The sequence below is a fragment of the Psammomys obesus genome, unplaced genomic scaffold, assembly GCF_907164565.1.
Source record: "Psammomys obesus unplaced genomic scaffold, mPsaObe1.curated_primary_1811, whole genome shotgun sequence".
Classification (NCBI taxonomy): Eukaryota; Metazoa; Chordata; class Mammalia; order Rodentia; family Muridae; genus Psammomys; species Psammomys obesus.
Window position 1 is genome coordinate 5306968 of NW_026590701.1, and position 19080 is coordinate 5326047.

Sequence of the window (19080 nt, forward strand, 5' to 3'; positions counted from 1 at the left end):
TGAAGTACCTGAAACAAACTGAAGGAGAAAAACCACGTGATAATCTCCTTAGATGCTGAAAGGCATTTGACAAAATCCAACATCCATTCATGTTTAAAGTCTTGGAGAGATCAGGGATACAAGGCACATATCTAAACATAGTAAAGGCAATATACAGCAAGCCTGTAGCCAACATCAAACTAAACTGAGAGAAACTTAAAGCAATCCCACTGAAATCAGGGACAAGGCAAGGCTGACCACTCTCTCCATATCTCTTCAAAATTGTTCCTGAAGTCCTTGCTACAGCAATAAGACAATTAAAGGAGATAAAGGGGATACAAATCAGAAAGGAAGAAGTCAAAGTATCACTATTTGCAGATGATATGATAGTATACGTGAGTGACCCCAAAATTTCTACCAGGGAACTGCTACAGCTTATAAACACCTTCAGCAAAGTGGCACTATACAAAATTAACTTAAAAACATCAGTAGTCCTCCTGTATACAAAAGACAAAAGGGCTGAGAAATAAATTAGGAAAACAACACCATTCACAATAGCCACAAAGGACATAAAGCACCTTGGTGTAAACCTAACCAAGCAAGTCAAAGACTTGCATGACAAAAATTTCCAGTCTCTGAAGAAAGAATTAGAAGAAGATATCAGAAGATGGAAAGACCTCCCATGCTCATGGCTTGGCAGGATTAATATAGTAAAAATGGCCATCTTACCAAAAGCAATCTATAGATTCAATGCAATTTCCATCAAATTACCTACACAATTCTTTACAGACATTTAAAGAAAAATTCTCACCCTCATATGGAACAAGAAACCCAGAATTGCTAAAACAATCCTCTACAGTAAAAGATCTTCAGGAGGTATTTTCATCCCTGATCTCAAGCAGTACTATAGAGCAACAATACTAAAAACTGTGTGGTACTGGCATAGAAACAGACTGGTGGATCAATGGAATCGAATAGAGGATCCTGACATAAATCTACACATTTATGGACACCTGATTTTTGACAAAGATGCCAAATTCATTCAATGGAAAAAAAGACAGCATCTTCAACAAATGGTGCTGGTCTAACTGGATGTCTACATGTAGAAAAAATGAAAATAGATCCATACTTATCACCCTGCACAAAACTAAACTCCAAGTGAATCAAAGACCTCAACATAAAAGCAGACACACTAAACCTGTTAGAAGAAAAAGTGGGGAATACCCTTGAACTCATTGGTACAGGAGACAACTTCCTGAACAGAACACCAACAGCACAGGCTCCAAGAGCAACAATCAATAAATGAGACCTCATGAAACTGGAAACCTTCTGTAAAGCAAAGGACACTGTCCTCAGAACAAAACGAGGACAGATTAGGAAAAGATCTTCACCAGCCCTATATCTGACAGAGGACTAATATCTAGTATATACAAAGAACTAAAGAAGTTAAACAGCAAAAAAAAACAAGTAATCCAATTAAAAAATGGGGTGTAAAGGTAAACAGAGAATTCTCTGCAGAGGAATATCAAATTGCAGAGAAACACTTAAAGAAATGCTCAACCTCATTAGCCATCAGGGAAATGCAAATCAAAACAACCCTAAGATTTCACCTTACACCCATCAGAATGGCTAAGAACAAAAACTCAAGAGACAACACATGCTGGAGAGGTTGTGGAGAAAGGGGAACCCTCCTCCACTGCTGGTGGGAATGTAAACTTGCTATATCACTCCTAGGCGTATATCCAGAAGTTTCTCAAGAACACAATAAGGACATTTGCTCAACCATTTTTGTAGCAGCCTTACTTGTAATAGCCAGAAGCTGGAAACAACCCAGATGCCCCTCAGTGGAGGAATGGATGCACAAATTGTGGTATATCTACACAATGGAATATTACTCAGCAATAAAAAACAAGGAAATCATTAAATTTGCAGGTAAATGGTGGGATCTGGAAAAGATCATCCCGAGTAAGCTATCCCAGAAGCAGAAAGATGCACACGGTATATACTCACTCATATAGACATATAATATAGGATAAACCTACTAAAATCTATACACCTAAAGAAACTAATTAAGAGGGAGGACTCTTGCTAAAATGCTCAATTCCTATCCAGAAAGGCAAAGAGGCTAGACATCAGAAGAAGGAGAAAAGAGAGAACAAGTCAGGAGTCTGACACAGAGGACCTCTGAAAAGCTCTGCCCTGCAGACTATCAATGTGGATGCTGAGACTTATGGGCAACCTTTGGGCAGAGTGCAGGGAATCTTAGGAAAAAGTGTGAAAGAGTAAGATCTGGAGAGGACAGGAACTCCACAAGGAGAGCAACAGAACCAAAAAATCTGAGCACAGAGGTCTTTCCTGAGACTGAATCTCCAACCAAGGACTATGCATGGAGATAACCTAAGACTCCTGCACAGATGTAGCCCATGGCAGTTCAGTATCCAAGTGGGTTCCATTATAATAGGAACAAGGACTGTCTCTGACATGAACTGATTGGCCTGCTCTTTAATTACCTCCCCCTGAGGGGGAAGCAGCATTACCAGGCCACAGAGGAAGACAAGGCAGTCACTCCTGATGAGACCTAATTGACTAGGATCAGAAGGAAGGAAAAGAAGTCCTCCCCTATCAGTGGACTTGGGGAGGGGCTTGCATGCAGAGGGTAGAGGAAGGGAGGGATTGGGATGGGAGGAGGGAGGGAACCAGGGGGGGATAAAAGTGAATAAAGTGTAATTAATAAAGAAAAAAAGAAAAACTAAATATTACAGAAATTAGGTAAGTTAAGGGGTATTGGATCCTGTCACAATGGGGAACTTGGTCTGATCCACTCAGAAAACCCAATAAGAAAAGTACAAAATATTTTCATAGATGTTATAAGAATTTCTAAGTCACCATAATCAATCTCTAAGTGATTATTATTAATCTTTAAGTGAGCTTATAATTAAACTACAATTCTGGTTGGAAATGCTTGAGGCCCTACTTGGAAGGAAGTTAGATCAAATATAACTCAGCACTCCAAAAAAGATACAGAGGCAGAAGTGCTCAGAGTGTCTGTGGTTGTCCTCATGAGATTTTGTTTGTTTATTAGAAACGTATCCCACGCTATTCTTGAACTTAAAGTGTAACCAAGGATGACTTGAACTTTGGGTTCTCTTGTTTCTACATCATGAGTGCTAGGATTACAGCTATATGCCATCGCACCATTTTGTGAAGGCTAGGCAAGCATTTTACCAACTGAACTATATATGACTGACATCTTGTAAGGAAGACTAATGAAAAAGAGACTGCACATTCTTTATTATTATTATCATTTAGTACACTTTATTCAATTTGTATCCCAGCTGTACCCACCTCGTTTATCTCCTCCCAAACACACTCTCCATCCTTCTATTCCCCTTATGCCTCTCCCCTAGTGAACAGATAGGGAAAACCCTCCTCTCCTTCTATTTGACCCTAGCCTATTGGGTCTCATCATTATCTTCCTCTGTGGACTGGCAAGGCTGCACCCTCCAGGAGTTGGTGATCAGAGAGCCTGCCTCTCATTTCATGCTAGAGAAAGTACGTGCCCCTTACTAAGGAACTCCACTTGGGGACTGAGTCTCTGGGCTATATCTGAGCCAGGGTTTTAGGTCCTCTCCATGTATTGTCCTTGGTTAAGGAATCATTTTCTTTAGGGCTCCCCAAGCTCAGGTTTTTAATTAAATTTTTATTTTCATATATTCATTACATTTTATTCATTTTGTATCCAAGCTGTAGTGCCCTCCCCACCTTCCCCATCCCACCCCCCATCCCTCATCTTCTACCATGCCTCTCTCCAAGTCCACTGATAGGGGAGGTCCTCCTCCCCTTCCATCTGACCCTAGCTTATCAGGTCTCATCAGGACTGGTTGTATAGGCCACTTCTGTGGCCTGGCAAGGCTGCTCCTCCATCAAGGGGAGGTGCTCAAAGAGCCCGCCACTGAGTTCACCTCAGAGACAGTACCTTTTCCACTTACAAGGAAACCCACTTGGATACTGAGCTGCCATGAGCTACATCTGAGCAGGGGTCCTAAGTGGTATCCACGAGTGTTCCTTGGTTGGAGTATCAGTCTCAGAAAAGACCCTGTGTCCAGATATTTTGGTTCTTTTTCTCTCCCTGTCCTCTCCAGGTCTTTCTATCTCCCCCTACTTTCCTAAGATTCCCTGTATTCTGCCCAAAGTTTGGTTATGAGTTCTCAGCATCTGCTTTGATACACTGCTGGATAGAGTCTTTCAGAAGCCCTCTGTGGTAGGCTCCCATCCTGTTTCCTGTTCTCTCCTTCTTCCAATGTCCATTCTGTTTGTCTTTCTGAGTGAGGATTGATCCTCTTACCCTGGGTCCTCCTTGCTCAGCTTCTTTAGGAGTACAGATTTTAGTATATTTATCATATGTTATATGTTTAATATCCACTTATAAGTGAGTATATACCAGGTGTGTTTTTCAGGTTCTGGAATACTGCACTCAAGATGATCTTTTCTACATCCCACGATTTGCGGGCAAATTTCATGATTTCCTTGTTTTTAATTGCTGAGTAGTATTCCATTGTGTAAATGTACCACAATTTCTATATCCATTCTTCAGCTGAGAAGTGTCTGGGTTGTTTCCAAGTTCTGGATATTACAAATAAAGCTGCTGTCAACATGGTTGAGCAAATATCCTTGTTGTGTACTTGAACATATTTTGGTATATGCCTAGGAGTAGTATAGCTGAATTTTGAGGAATCTCTATTCCTAATTGTCCGAGAAAGCGCCAGATTTCCAAAGGGGTTGTAAAAGTTTACATTTCCACCAGCAATGGAGGAGGGTTCCCCTTTCTCCATATCCTCTCCAGCATGTGTTCTCACTTGAATTTTTGAGCTTAGCCATTTTGATTGTGTAAGGTGGAATCTCAGGGTCATTTTGATTTGCATTTCCCTGATGACTAAGGATGTTGAGTATTTCTTTAAGTGTTTCTCTGCCATTCGATATTCCCCTATTGAGAATTTTCTGTTTAGCTCTGTACTCTATTTTTAATCGGATTACTTGGTTTGTTGGTGTTTAACTTGTTCAGATCTTTATGTATTCTGGATATTAGCCCTCTGTCAGATATAGGGGTGGTGAGATCCTTTCTCGGTCTGTAGGCTGTCTTTTTGTTCTAATGACAGTGTCCTTTGCATTACAGAAGCTTTTCAGTTTCATGAGATCCCATTTATTGATTGTTGGTCTTAGAACCTGTGCTGGTGGTGTTCTGTTCAGGAAGTTGTCTTCTGTGCCAATAAGTTCCAGGCTCTCCCCCAATTTTTATTCTAACAGGTTTAGTGTGTCTGGTTTTATGTTGAAGTCTTTGATCCATTTAGATTTTAGGTTTGTGCAGGATGATAAATATGGATCTATTTGCATTTTTCTATATGTTTTTCTATCCAGATAGACCAGCATTGTTTGTTGAAAATGTGAATGGAACAAACAGTAGACAGATTTGTTCCTTCCAAGAGTGACAAACATCTTCAGGGCCAGTCAGGAAAAAACCCCACACAGGGGAAAGTATTATTTCATAGCTTAACAAAGTACACATCATATGAACAAAGGGTATTAAATTGTGCTGTGCTTTTAAAAGAGAGGAAATTCAAACCAGATAACACATTCACCTATATGCATCAAGGAAAGGAACTAATGGGAAGGCTGTTAGTTAAAGGTGTAAGTTAAAGCACCATTGTCCACATGTCTATTCAATTTGTTTTATTCTAGAACTGTTTCACACTTTCAATAACTTAAATCAATACTTTGCAATAAAGACGAAAGCATTTAAAACTTAATGTAAAGTAAAGTAAATAAGAGATAACTACTCTCAATAAAGAATTACAAAATCAGGTGATGGAGAAAATGCAACAACTAGTTTTTATAAAAGTGACATTTGAAGAGAGTAATTTCCCCTCAATCCATGGAAGAGAAGAACTGTTAACAAAACCTCAATTACTAGAAAGTCTTTTGTTTGGAAGGTATAAAAGATTGGACAAATGAGGTGTTTTGAGCCTGGTCTTTCTCTGTGGAAACAGAACACTACAAATAGAGCAAAACATTGAATGTTGGTTTTTGGTTGAAAACATGTTTTGTGGACAGGATACAGAAGTGTTGACATATCAGTAGTGTGTGCTACTACAACCCAGATCTTGCTTTCTAAGTACTATTTGCTACAGTAGAAACCAAGAGAGGATTAGAAAAAGTACAAAAGGAGTCTAAAAACCTCATTGTCACGAGGCGTAGTGTCCCAGTAAAATGAGGCTGCTGGGTGTGGTGGCACACAACTTTAATCTGGGCTATCAAAAAGTGAAAAGGCGGATCTCTCCAAGTTCAAGGCCAACCTTCGCTATACGCTGAGATCCAGGACAGCCTGGGCTACATAGTAATTACAACCTTGTCCCAAAAATGAGAAAAAAAAAAAAAAAAAAAAAAAAAAGATGGGAATATAGAACACACAAAACCGGATGAAAGGGTTTTCCTCTGATTGTTGAGAGGAACTTGAGCAACAAAATGAGTGAGGTTATAGGTGAGCATACTGATAAGAAGTTAATAAACTGTAATTGATATAAAAAATAAAAATTTAATTTAAAAAATATATAGATGAGCATACTCTATCAATGACTAAAATTGTATCTACATTCAATAATTGTCAAATACAATTTAATGATTATTATTGAATATGCTAAATGTTGAAATTTTGAAAAAGAAAAAGATTAATATATATAACTAATTCTTAAATAAGTTTGAAAAAAATCTGTGCTTGCTAAGCATGTGTAATTCCCTAGGTTCAAGCTCCAGAACCACAAACTGTGATGTATGTGTAGTAAACATATAGGTAGGTTTACACAAAATACATGGAAGGGTGGGTGGACAAAGAGAAGGAAGAGGACAACACTGATGGGGCTACATACATAACTGTCAAACAACTGTCCATGTTTGAAACTGCTCAGAATAATTAACACATGCATCACTTCCTGGTTACTGTGTGTGAGCAATGGGAACACAAGCTCTACCCTGAGCACACTTCAAGTACATAGTATTAAGTCATTTACTGCCATCATCACAATGGGCATTAGTACTCCAGAACTTAGCTGGCCTTCTTCCGGAAAGTTTGTGTGTGCCCTTCAGTCAGCTGTCCCATTCCCTCACAATCCTGGAAGCCACCATTCTTCTGCTGGCTTCTCTGAGGTTTGCTTTTTAAGCTTGCTGATGAAACCACACAGTGTTTTCCTTCCTCCGTTTGGCTTATTTCACAATGTCCTACACGTTCATCCACGTTGTTGCAAAGTCAGAATTTTCTTCTCTTTGTAGGATAAATACACTTCCATTATGTATTTTTACCACATTTTCTTTGTCTAGATTGTCTCCATACCTTCGCTGTGAATGGTGCAATGAACATGGCAATGCAATTATCCCTTAACCACACTCATTTCAGTTTCTAGTAATATATATCTTGTAATAGGATTGCTAGGCTATGTGCTACATCTAGTTTTAGTTTTTTTAGAAACTCCCATACTGGTTTTTATAATGATTATACCACCTTTTATCTTCATAGCCATGCATGAGTTCTCTTTACTCCCTTTTTCAATACTCACCTCTGCCTTTCTTATTGTAGTCATACCAACAGGAGTGAAATGATGGCTTCCTGTCATTTTTATTTAAGTTGTGTAGTTAATACTGAGCATATTTCCATATGCCTAGTCATTATTTAGATGGCTTCATAAGAATAACATTTATTCAGGTCCTTGGCCTAGTTTTAACCTTGATAAAAGCACTTGCTGCTATCATGGAGGACATGAGTTTGGTCCCCAGAAGTTCACAGCCACCTACAGCTCCAGTTCCAGGGGATCCAAGACTCTCTTTTGGCCTCTGCAGTCACCAGGCATGCATAAGATGTGCTTACCTACATACCAGAAAAACACATAAATTTAAAGTAAAAATAATAAGTATTTTTAAATTATTCATTACTTTTTATATTTAGAACAGGTCTAGGCATGCACACTTGCACATGTTCTGCTATTGAGTTGCATGAGCTGCTTCAGTAGTATGGATATTAATCCCTTATTCAATGCAGAGTTTGCAAATGCTTGCTTTCATTCTGTATTTTGCATTTTCATTCTGCTGGGATTTTCCCCCTTTTCTTCTACAAAAGATTTTGTCTCATGTGTTCCTATTTGTCTGTTTTGTTTTTGCTTGTGCTTTGGGGGAATTATAGAAAAAATACTACCAAGAAAAATGTCATGATTTCTCTTAATTTTTTTCCAAAAGTCATATGTCTACAAATCTTACATGTAAATTTCTAATGTAGTTTGTGCTCCTTTTGTATGTAGCATGAAATCAATTAACTCTCTTGCATGTGGATATATTGATTTCCCAGAACTTTTTTGCTTGTTTATTTGTTTTCTTAGATAGAGTTTTTATGTGTCCCCGAGGTTTATCTGGAACTTGCTTTGTAGACAAGGTTGGCCTCAAATCATCTATCTCTGCCTCCCTAGTGCTGGGATTAAAAACATGCATTACCGTGCCCAGCTTTCCCAGCAGTATTTTTAATAAGCCATCCTTTTCTTATGTGCATACTTGACATATTCATCAAACACCAATTGACAATATATGTATAGGTTTGTCTAGCCTCTCTATTATATTCCACAGGTCTTTCTTTATGCAATATCATACTGTTATAAGTGCTGTTGATTTCTGGTGCTGCTTTATTTGCTCTCTTCTTAATCTGTCTTTTTTGCTTTGTTTACATCTTTTTCAGCTTTCTTCTAGTCTATCTGCACACAGCCACTGTGACTGGCAACCTTTAGGAGAAGAAAACCACCACCAACTGCAGTTTTCCAACCTTCTGGCATAAAAATCCTGCACACCAGCCAGTCACACCACCCATTACAATCTGGGTAGCTACTGAATATTTTTATACCATAGAGTCCAGAACTTTGGCTAAATACTCCATTCCACCAGTGATGTCTTACATACTCAGTTAAATCCAACACTTCAAAAAACAAATATTTGCTTTCATAGTCTTGGGGAGGGGATTTCTGGAATGCCATAATACCGCCGGCAGCCAGAACAAAGTATTTTACATTGGTGGTGAGGAGAGGTGGAGAGAGGCTTCACCAAACTGAAGCAGCTGCTCATATGCACACATCTGTATCTGGCACACTCCGAGCACTCATGGAGTCACTGTGAGAAGTATAGGTCTAGGTTAGGGGATGGTTCAGTGGCAAGTAAACAAACACGGGCAAGTTAGAAAGCCTTCAAGGGGCAAGAATGGAGAAGCCAGGAAAGATGTCCAGTACCCAGCATCATTCAAGAGGAAACCTGAGGCAAATGACTGTCTGTTTCACTTGATTTTTGTGTCCCTTCACAGGCCTTTGAAATAGAGAGTCACTGGAAACAGAAACTGGAGATTTTAGCTTACCTGGTAGGATGCAGATATTGCGTTCAGCAGAGTGTTTAGTGTCTGTCTGAATAAATAGTTAATTTTTTTAAACTTTTAGATTCAATGAAAATATGTAACTTCTATAGAAGTAATTACAAAATAAACATAAAACACTCCCAGTATGATATGATTTGTCACAATTAATTAGGCTATTAATGTTTTATTAATTAACATCTTTATTTCATTTTTTTATTTATTTTTTATTTTTATTTTTAGTTACAATTTGTTAACTCTGTGTCCCAGCTGTATCCTGCTCCCTCATTCCCTCCCCCTCCCCAACTCCCTCCCTGGTCTCCTCCCTGCCCCTTTCCAAGTCCACTGATAGGGGAGGACCTCCTCCCCTTTCGTTTGTGGTTTTTCATGACCTTGATGGCCAAGCATGTTGATCCATGTTGCTCTGCTACACACTGTTCTACAGCTGATAGGCAGCCCTCTCCACACTCTGCTTGCACATTCCTTCTCCTAGTATTTTTCTAAGGAGTCCTGGTTCCTTCTTCTGGAAAACGACTGTAAAAAACATTCTGTTAGTGCTAGGGAAGTGCCTGATAATAATGAGTATTCTTATTTCTCAGTGAAGAAGTATAGCTCTCCAGTGAAGAAAAATATATGTATTCTTATTTTCTGGGCATAACCATTTGAATCTAAAAATGAGCTCATGGTAATTTCTCTGACCAAATAAATTGCATTTCCTTTTTTCTTACATGTGTGTATCCTCTACGTTCAGCAGGGAGAAACTTCACTGTCAATACTCATCATCTGTTTACTTAAATGGCCAATACTAGTATAACTATGTGGAAATTTTAGGATTGTTAACACATACCATTTTGGAGAACAAAAACTAATCAAAGTTCATTGCTTATGTGTGGATCTTTAGCCTTTAATCTATTACCTCTACATATCCAAATATTTTCTTAGGCCAAAATCTTTTCTTCCCGTCTTTATAGTGAGGTTGTTGAGTTCATTTTATACAATATTCTTTCCTCTAATTTTTTATTTCATTTGGAGAACACTCAATATCCCACAAGAAGTATTTTATTTACATCCATTAAGATGACTCTGTGCTATAAAGTTCTATGACTTTGACAAAAATTGTACTGTCTCTGTTCTCTGTTACGTCAGTAACATGCATAATAGCTTCATCATCACTAAAAGCAGTCCTGAAGGCTGGACATAGCAACACATACATGTGAGCTCAACTTGTGAAAGGTAGAGGCAAGAAGATCAGGATTTAAGGGTCATTCTCAGCTACATAGCGATATCTAGACTAATTACAGCTACAAGAGACCTTGTCTCAAAAAGGGGAAAACAGTCCTGATTTTTCTGATAAAAGGGAATTTCTCTTTATAATATTTTTGAAATTATAACATAATTACATTATTCACCATCTCTTTTCTCACTTCAAGGACCCAATGAAATTTCCCCTTTCTGTGTTAGCATGTCATTTGATATAATCCTGGCTTAGGTCATTGTTAGACAGAATATTGATGAAATTTCATGGGCGTAGCTTCTTCGATAGATATTTTTGGTTGTCAACTTGACTACATCTAAAATCAAGTAAAACTCAAGCAGCTGGGCACACCTGTGTATGATGGTCTTGGGGAGGAGTTAGATTATTTGAGGTGGAAGACCCACCTTAAGTCTGGCCCACATAAAAGGACACAGAAGAGGAATCCTTTTACTCATTGCCTACTTGCTCTCATTCTCACTGGCAAGTTTATCTACCATGTTTCTGAACCATTCCTTGTCTGGTATTAGAAAATACTTCTTCAAGATTCCAGCATAGACTGAAAACAGGCAGCTCCCTAGGACCTCTCTGTGACTCCAGCACCAGAATGGGACTGCAGACACTTCCAGTCTCAGGGGATAAACTACCGGATCCACAACCTTTCTATCGGGAGACAACCATGTATATAATACATCATTCAATTAGACCTGACCCATTCAATCAGATCTGACCCCTTAGGGACTGCAGACACATCCAGTCTCATGGGTTAAACAACATGACCTTTCTATCAGGAGAAAACGATGTATATAATACATTGTTCAATCAGATCTGGCCCTTTAGAGAACATCCCTTGTAGAAAACAAAGGGATGAATTTTATTTCCTGATACATTCAGGAAAGCTCTGTCTTTTGATTAGAGCATGAAGTCTATCATTATTTACTTATTATTGAAAGGCTTGTGTTGATTCCAGTTGTTGTATTGTTTAATTTTGTTGCTGTCACTTAAATTCTCATTGGTTCTTTGTATTTCAGTAACTACAGCTTAATTTTTGTCTTTTGACAATCTCTTGGCTATGTTGATTCCCCTATTCAGCCTGAAATATTGCTTCCAGTGTCGTTGGTTTTTTGTTTGTTTGTTTGTTTGTTTGGTTGGTTGGTTGGTTGGTTGGTTGGTTTAGGTTTGGTATGTTGGATATACACTTTTTAGCCCATTCATGCTATGAAAAGAGTTTCTTTCTCATTCAACTCTGCCAAATATTTTTGTTGAGTAGACTAGTCTTATGATCTGCATGTTTTCTCTTACAGTTTACAATACTCTTTCTTTGTTCTGTATCTTTAGTGACTTAATTATGATACTCAATGGGGAGTCTCTTTTCTGGTCTTGTCTAGTTGGGGTTCTGTGAGCTTCTGGTATTTGTATGGGTAAGTTTTTTCTAAGTTTGAGGAATGTTTTTTCTATGATCTTGTTGAAGATTTGGTATAGACCATTATCCTGTGATTTTTTTCCATATATTTCTAAAATGTTACATTCTTTTCTGTTATGTCCCAGTTTTCCTTACATTTTCTAGTTAGGTTATTGGGTGCTTCAGTTCCATCTTGATTTTGGCTCTCATCCTCTTCAATATTTTATTCTATTAAATGTTTATTGAATTTTATCTTCAAATCTTAGACTGTATTTTTATCATTTACATAAGCCTTGTGTTTGTGGGGTTTGGGGGGAAATCACTTGGGAATTTATTCTCATTAACTTCACTGAGTAATTTCATTATGTCTTCTTTAAACTCCTGGAATTATTTGATGAAGTGTATCCTTGTTATATTAAATTCTTTGTCCTGTAGTCTATCTAGGTAATTGGGAAACATTTCTACAGGACTGGTGAATCTTGGAGGACAGATATTGCCTTGATTTTTTTGTATGTTTTGTATTTCTGCAATCAGATCTGGGCATATGGACTTTTTTTTATAATCTTTTATTTATTTTTTATTAATTACACTTTATTCATTTTGTATCCCCCCATAAGCCCCTCCCTCCTCCCCTGCCGATCCCACCCTCCCTCCCCTTTCTGCATGCATGCCACTCCCCAAGTCCACTGATAGGGGAGGTCCTCCTCTCCTTCTTTCTGATCTTAGTCTATCAGTTCTCATCAAAAGTGGCTGCATTGTCCTCTACTGTGGCCTGGTAAGGCTGCTCCCCCCCCAGGGGGAAGTGATCAAAGAGCAGGCCAATCAGATTATGTCAGAGGCAGTCCCTCTTCCCATTACTATGTAACCCACTTGGACACTGAACTGCCATGGGCTACACCTGTGCAGGGGTTCCAGGTCATCTCCACGAATAGTCCTTGGTTGGAGTATGAGTCTCTGGGAAGTTTCCTGTGTTCAAATTATCTTGTTCTGTTGCTCTGCTTGTGGAGTTCCCGTCCCCTCCAGCTCTTACTATTTCCCACTTCTTACATAGAATTCCATTCACTCTGCCCATCAGTTGGCCATCAGGCTCAGCATCTGCTTTGACAGTCTATACTGCAGAAGCTTTCAGAGGCCCTCTGTGGCAGGTTTCAAGGTTGTTTCCTGTTTTCTTCTGGCTTTCTCAGAGGCCCTCTGTAGCGGGTTCCGAGGTTGTTTCCTATTTTTGTTTTCTTCTGATGTACATCCTCTTTGCCTTTCAGGATGGGGATTGAACATTTTAGTTAGGGTCCTCTCTTTTGCTTAGTTTGTTTAGATGTACAGCTTTTAGTGGGTTTATTCTATATTGTATGTTTATATGAGTGAGTATATACCGTGAGTGTCTTTTTGCTTCTGGGTCAATTCACTCAGGATGATCCTTTCCAGGTCCCACCATTTACCTGCAAATTTCATGATTTCATTATTTTTCATTGCTGAGTAATACTCCATTGTATAGATGTACCACAGTTTCTGCATCCATTCTTCAGTTGAGGGGCATCTGGGTTGTTTCCAGCTTCTGGCTATTACAAATAAAGCTGCTACAAACAGGAAGTATACAGAACAAAGAAAAAATACTAAAAGCTGCAAGGGAAAAAGGCCAAGTAACATATAATGGCAAACCCATTAGAATCACACCTGACTTTTCAACAGAAACTATGAAAGCCAGAAGGGCCTGGACAGATATCATGCAGACCCTAAGAGAACACAGATGTCAACCCAGGCTACTATACCCTGCAAAACTCTCAGTCCTCATAGACGGAGAAAACAAGATATTCAATGACAAAAACAAATTTCAACAATACCTACACACAAATCCAGCATTACAGAAGACACTGGAAGGGAAAATACAACCCAAGAAAATTAGCTTCTGTCAAGAAAACACAGGAAATAATTAACCTTACTACAGCAAAACAAAAAGCAACCAAGCACACAAACTTATGAACACAGCCAACATCAAAATCAAAGGATCTAACAGCCACTGGTCATTAATCTCTCTCAACATCAATGGACTCAACTCTCCAGTAAAAAGACACAGATTAACAGAATGGATACGTAAACAAAACCCAGCAATCTGTTGCATACAAGAAACACACCTAAGACACAAAGATAGACATTACCTGAGGGTAAAAGGTTGGAAGATGACTTTCCAAGCAAATGGACCCAAGAAACAAGCAGGAGTAGCCATTCTAATATCTGATAAAATAGACTTTCAACCAAAAATAATAAAAAGAGATGAGGAAGGACACTTCATACTCATCAAGGGAAAATTCCACCAGGAAGACATCACAATCCTGAACATCTATGCCCCAAATAAAAGAGCACCCACATTTGTAAAAGAAACATTGATAAAATTTAAACCACATATAGATCCCCACACATTAATAGTGGGAGACTTCAACACCCCACTCTCAACAAAGGACAGGTCAACAAAGCATATGGACTTTTTACATTAGTTCTGTGCCTGATGTTCAGAGAGAAGGTTGAGGTATAACAAAGGATGTATAATTTGCTTTGAGCTGTGAGGTTGGTATGTCTTAGGTAGAATGAAGTAAATGAAATACAAGTGCAGAGAAGTCTGGGCTAGTGTGCAGGGTGTGATGTCTGGTCTAAGCCTGGAATTTGGAGGTAGACCTGCAGATTAGGTATAGTGCATGCAGAGACGTTCAGGCAGACTCAGACAGCCAGATGTTGGCAAAGAATGGACCGTATCTGGCTGGGCACATAGATAAGTTCTGAAAGTGGTATAGGAGAAGGGTATGGGCTTGGGACAAGTACAGAGTTTCTGGTGGAAGCCAAGAAGTTGTGGGCAGTTCAGACAAAGGTGACCAGACTAGGCTAGGGCATTGGATATGGGACTAGAGTTAGATACGGGGTTTGGATGAGGATACTTAGAGGGGAGGATTAGCCACACTCAGCAGCCTCGACCCTGATAAATGATCATATTCCTTTTTGCTAATTTAATCTATGAAGTCCTGCTAACTCAGCAGATTTTGCATATATAACATTTCAACATTTCTTCACCTATGTACTAAAAACATAAACTTTTTTTCTTCAGTGTTTAGATTTCTTCTTCTAAAATGTTATAGGAAATTTTGAATAAGAAAACTATACATGTTTGTGTCCAAAGCAAAATTAAAAGTTTATAAATTCTATTTTCTTCAATTTTGAATACATTGTTTCCAATAGCAAACAAAATCAAACTTATTTTCATAAATGTAATTTTGTAAATCTCATAAAAAGTAAAAACTCTTTTTACTTAACGTAATGAATGGGTGATGGAGGCATGCATAATGCAATTTTCACAAATGAAGGCAAATGTAAGTTCATATCTCTGTCTTCAAGAGAAATGTGAACTAACTCAATAAAGATGAGCAATATTAACCTTAAGGAGTTAATCATGAGAGTGAATGAGGAAAGATAGAATAATTACCAGTATATGAAGGTAGTCATTAAGGTGAACCAAGACACATAATATAGCGTGCAGTTTAATGTAAACAAAAGGCAAAGTTCCCATAGCAACACAAACTTTTTTCAAATACATATGTACAGTACTTTGGGTTATTACTTAATGTTCTAAATTTACAGTTTCTAAGGCGTACATATAATTAGGGCATATCAACCTGATTCTGAAAACAATAAAATTTATGCATTTTGATTTTCAAGCTTCCTACTTCTTTCTCTAGATAGCTGGCATGTCTCACACTGTGCTGGTTTTTCAAGACACTGCCATAAAATCACATTTGTTCTACTTCTAGAACTGTTTGTAATCATTCTTGCTGGTTTAGCAGTAAAAATAAGCTTTTGTGTTTTAGGATACCTATATAATCTGTCGACTTCAGTTTTAAGAATATTGAGCATTAATCCTGGTGATGTTGAAATATAAGGTTATATAAGTTTAGAGGGATGAGAATGTAACCTAGTGTTACAGTTCTTTCCTTAGTTTGTAAATCAACCTAGGTTCCATCCCAATCACCTCAATGGATAAAAGAACATCAAACCTGGAAAATAAAACACCTACCTTTAAATTATTTATTCACTTAAGCAGTAAAACAGCAAATGTTTTTAAATATAGACTTTTTACTCCACATGCACAATTACATTGCTACTCTTTCTGTAAGGAAAATGTTTCCTATAATTCTAAGAGAAAATGTCATATTTCAACTGAATCTTTGTCATTGTTTTTATTTTTTCTATATGTTCGAGTGCTTGCCTAGATGTATTTATATCCACTACCCATCGACTTGCTTGGTGACACCTAAGGCCAGAAAGAGCAATGCATCCCCTGGGATTCAGTAAGAGACCATTGTGAGCTACCTTGTAGGAGCTGGGAAACAGACTCAGGTCCTCTGCAGGAAGAGAAAGTGCTCTTAACTACTGAGCCCTCTTTCTAAACCCTTAAACGGAATCTTTACCTTGAATTTCCTTTTTGGAGAGTAAATGGGACTGCTTAAACACTTATATTTACAAAATTATTTCTAATGGCTTGTATTGAAATATCTGTGAGATTATCATGAATGTGGCAAGTGGACAGTAAGAACAATTACTTGTACTTAGCAGACGGAACAAGAAGTAAACACACAAATAGTACAGCAGTGACAATTGTCAGTGTCATTGGATATCAGCCTAGCATTGTTCACAGCAGGAGGCAATAAAATGTGTACTTTAGTTCATATTCATGTGTGTTATTTATCTAGATAGAAATTCAAGCACTTTGATTAAGAATTAACAACTAGATGCCTACCATATTCTGAAATATCCTATTAACTGACTTTCAAATTTTAAAAAAAAGTTTTGTTTTAGAGATTTAAAGTATTGACAGATTTTGTTCACTGTAAAATGCAGCTTAAATATGTTTTAGTTGTACTCATCTAACTGTCCCTGATTTCAATGCTCTCAGATTGTTATTTATCTCCTTAGAAACTATATTGTAATGCAATTGAATGATCAATCTTTAAGTGAAGGCTAATTTTCAAGTCCCAAAGTTAAACCATTTTGGAATTTAACCTAACTAGGGATTATGACTGAGCATTTGATATATAGGAGATAGTATTTTCTTGTACTTTCAAAGGCAGAATAACAACATATAACTCTTACTGGACTTTCCAGAACAAACAGATACATATTAGTCTGTAGGATAAATATATAATATGTTCATAAAAATAAAAATATTTGAAAATATGGATAACAGGAGCCTAACTTGACTGTGCTCTGGTAGGCTCCAGCCAGCAGCTGATTGAGACAGATTCTGAGGCTGCAGCCAAACATGGGGCAAAACTCTGGGGGTCCTGAGGTAATGTTCGGGAAAAGATGGAAGAACCTGGATGGGGGAAGAAGACCACAAAAGAAGACCAACAGAGACAACTAACCCAGCCTCATGAGGGCTTTCAGAGACTGAGACCTCAACTAAGGAGATTCATGGTCTGGAACTAGGCCCCTGCACACATATAGCTGATGGGACACTAGTCTACATATGGGAGCCTGGTGAGTGGAGGTGGATTGGAGAGGGGCTGTTTCTGACATTGACTCTATTGTTTGCTTTTGGATTGCTTCCCCCTGGGAGTGCTACCTTGCCTGGCCTCAGGGATGAGGATATGCTCAGTCCTGATGTGACATGATGTACTAGGGAAGGTTAATGAGGGAGGCTTCCTTTTTCTGGGGAGAAAGAGAAAAGGGAAAGAGGAAGGAGGGGAAGGGAGAGGGACTGGGAAGAGAAGAGGGGGGGCACCCTTAAGATGTAGAGTAAACGCATGCCCCTCCCCAAGTCCACTGATAGGGGAGGTCCTCCTCTCCTTCCTTCTGATCTTAGTCTATCAGATCACATCAGGAGTGGCTGCATTGTCATCTTCTGTGGCCTGGTAAGGCTGCTCTCCCCTCAGGGGGAAGGTGATCAAAGAGCAGGCAAATCAGATTATGTCAGAGGCAGTCCCTGTTCCCATTACTATGGAACCTACTTGGACACTAAACTGCCATGGGCTACATCTGTGCAGGGGTTCTAGGTTATCTCCATGCCTGGTACTCGGTTAGAGTATGAGTCGCTGGGAAGACCCCTGTGTTCGAATTTTCTGGTTTTGTTGCTCTCCTTGTGGGGTTCCTGTCCTCTCCAGATCTTACTATTTCCCACTTCTTACATAAGATTCCATGTACTCTGCCCAACAGTTGGCCATAAGTCTCAGCGTCTGCTTTGATAGTCTGCAGGCCAGAGCCTTTCAGAGGCCCTCTGTGGCAGGTTCCAAGATTGTTTCCTGTTTTCTTCTTCCTCTGATGTCCATCCTCTTTGCCTTTCGGGATGGGGATTGAGCGTTTTAGTCGGGGTCCCCTCTCTTGATTAGTTTCTTTCTTTTTTTTTTCTCCCTCAGGCCTTCTTTGTTACTTAGCTTCTTTGGGTATGTGAATTGTAGCATGATTTTCCTGTACTATATGGCTAATAGTCACTTATAAGTAAGCACATTCCATACTTGTCTTTCTGGGTCTGGGTTACCTCACTCAGTATGATCTTTTCTAGTTACATCTATTTGCCTGCAAATCGCATGATTTCCTTGTTTGTAAGAGCTGAGTAGTATTCCACTGTGTAAATATACCATATTTTCTTTATCCATTCTTCGGTCGAGGAACATCTAGATTGTTTCCAGTTTCTAGCTATTACAAATAAAACATTTTAAAATGAAGTTAAAATTTATTTTGTCACAGATCCATACTGTGTGGCCCATGCTCCCTCTAAAGACGGAGAAGTGGAGTGTCCGTTTTTCCTAAAATTTTTTTTAATTTTTTTATTAATTACACTTTATTCATTTTGTATCCCCCCATAAGCCCCTCCCTCCTCCCCTCCTGACCCCACCCTCCCTCCCCTTTCTGCATGCATGCCACTCCCCAAGTCCACTGATAGGGGAGGTTCTCCTCTTCTTTCTGATCTTAGTCTATCAGTTCTCATCAAAAGTGGCTGCATTGTCCTCTACTGTGGCCTGGTAAGGCTGCTCCCCCCTCAGGGGG